The sequence below is a fragment of the Neltuma alba genome, unplaced genomic scaffold (assembly GCF_004799145.2).
Source record: "Neltuma alba isolate B1F8T4 unplaced genomic scaffold, ASM479914v2 tig00002803_pilon, whole genome shotgun sequence".
NCBI classification, from domain to species: Eukaryota; Viridiplantae; Streptophyta; class Magnoliopsida; order Fabales; family Fabaceae; genus Neltuma; species Neltuma alba.
The window spans coordinates 38,255-40,819 of record NW_021633020.1 but is presented as its reverse complement, the minus strand read 5'-3'; the positions used below and the strand labels follow the sequence as shown (position 1 = coordinate 40,819).

General features: G+C 35.4%; 1 long non-coding RNA gene across 1 annotated transcript; it reads right to left on the bottom strand.

Moving 5' to 3' along the window:
• Nucleotides 1-150: 150 nt before the first annotated feature.
• Nucleotides 151-2,158, bottom strand: LOC114737940 (uncharacterized). Its single transcript, XR_003739477.1, has 3 exons — nt 2,089-2,158; nt 447-497; nt 151-245 (listed from the first exon to the last, which is right to left on the bottom strand). It is a non-coding gene; the product is annotated as an uncharacterized LOC114737940 (long non-coding RNA).
• Nucleotides 2,159-2,565: the final 407 nt, after the last annotated feature.

Sequence of the window (2,565 nt, the reverse complement as noted above, 5' to 3'; positions counted from 1 at the left end):
TCCTCACTCAACCCCGCCTCTGGTACGCCAATAGGCTCTGTTAGGCCAGCAAGATCCTGAAGCCGGAAATCTACTTCTTAGACGATGAACAAATGCAAAAGTGCTATTTAAGTGAAGCTTCACTTCAGCTTTTACCTCAAACGTCAATCGTCTAAATCAAAATGCGCTTCATTTACGGTGTTATGCCCCATAAGTATATCCATTACTACTGAATGGTCCAACATCCTCAATTCCAGTGGAATCATCTGCTTTTGAAAGTGGAATAAAAAGTGAATCAATCAGCTCATAATTCCAGCCTAGAAGAACATCACAAATAATGTAACATAATATTAGTTTGTGTCCCTTGCATCTAACCTACCAATAACGTGATACAAAAGGAAGAAACAAAAACAGAGGAAAAACGAAAGCATTTCATTGAAAATATTTTAGTTCATGTGAAAACCTACCACAGGCTGCAAGGGGTCAACACTGCGCAGATGTGCAAGGCGATTGTGAAGCTGCAACATATCGAAATACGAAAAGTGTCTGATTAGATCACAAATACTCATCAATTAGCATATCCATTAGATAGAATCGTCAAAAAGATACGTAGGCCAACTGTAGCATCATGGATCCTTAAATTTAATATAAAGGGGGAATATAGAAGGGGAAAAAGAAGATGGAGTCATCAAAATGATTTCAGCTTGATGGATTGGTTCTCAGCTCCCAAAAAAAAAAACTTGATGGATTGGTCCATTTAACCCACATATTTAACCCATGTGGGTTAAATGAGCCAACTCACGAGTTAGATGCATTGGCTCATTTAACTCACCGTGAATATTTTTTTAGTTTTTATTTTATTTTTCAGTGAATTAACAAGTCAACTTACCGAACTCACCTAGTAAGTTAGATTTTACTTATTTATATATTCATGAAAGTCGGGTTTTGATTTTTAAGGCACCAAATTAAGATGAGATAAAACCAACTTGTTCACCTCAAGACCCATGATAACTTAGCTCATTTAACACGTCTGATCAGCAAGATAAAGAGACTTCGGCAGCTGAAAACAAACTTTATCTTGGAATAGGGAGGCTCATGCCTTCTACTTACCAAAGCTGGCAAAGCCAAATATGAGGGTTTTTCTTTTTGCTTTTTTTCTCAAATCCTTCTCAACAATCAATATTCTTTCTAATGATCCATGTGACATTGAATTGATATTTCCATTAACACACACCCTCAAAGTGGATGAATTGCATGTGTGCGTGCGCGCACAGCACTCACGGAGTCAACTATTACCATATTTTGTAAGAATCAGTTAAAAAATGGATCAGTAAAAACTGATAGTAATGATCACGAAGGCATTCAACATCGCAAAACAAGGAAAGAAAAGGAATGCCTTTCCTTCCTTTCTACCAAGTGCGCTCAAACAAAATTGATCTGTATTCTTAATTAAAGTTTGAGGTGAAAATGCCAAAAGCTATTAATTTAATCAGTGCAATTTGGACAAATTACGGAATTATGCATGTCTGAGCAAATTAATGATGCAGGGAAGGAGAAACCAAGATGAATATCAAAAGAACAAAAAGTTTTGGTTTTCTTTTGTTTACAAATGAAAGTCCCAGTAAATGGGAAAAATAGTAAAAATCAAATTTACCACATCAAGCTCACCGAACTTACACTCCAAAGTTATATTTAAACCCTAAACGCCAATTTATAAACTCTAATCCCCTAAATCCTAATACGGTTACTAACAAAATCTAATTCCCTGATTCAATTGCAACAGAATTAATGCAGGTAGGAAATCACCACCATCACTTTGTCACGAATTGTAGCTCAATATCACATGCACGCGCATATAACCAAAACCAGAAAAGGAAATTTCCTTTCTATAATATAGTCACTTCTATCATTTGAATTAATTTCCCATCTTTAGAGTCTTGTACATCAGTATACACATTTCCACACATTACGACCAGATCAATTGTTTTCCACTCAAGTCATATCTAAATCGCCCAAGATATTCAGAGAGTATGTTATCAGGGCAAAGCATATATTGTAAGCATCACAAGTATTGGACAAACCATTTAAGAATAGGTGTCTCAGGCATACCTCAAGACTCAGCCTCCTTCTATAAGCAGCATTAGCAGGTGACCAAAAATATGATAAAGGTGATCATCATAGCTATCATCTTGATTCTCCAATCTTGCTTCTGATGTATAACATTCTGAGATATAGCATTACCAAATCAAAAGAAAATCAAACCCAATCACTCCGAAGTTACCAAAAAATTAAAAACTAGAGAACTAGAATCACTGTGACAGATGATAAGCTCTATGGAGACAATTCAAACAAATCAGAATTTACCAAGGACAAGCAACCTGAAGAAAAAGGGGAGTGATTCTAAGGGGGGGAAAAAAGAAGGAAAAAAGAAATAGAATCATAATCCAAGAATTAACGAAGATACCATAAAACCTAGGTAATTAAATCTACGTACCCAAATAATCATATTTAAAACCAAAAATGCCAATTTACAAACTCAAATTCCCTAATTATATCTGCAACAAGGAAATCAAGAATTAATGCAGT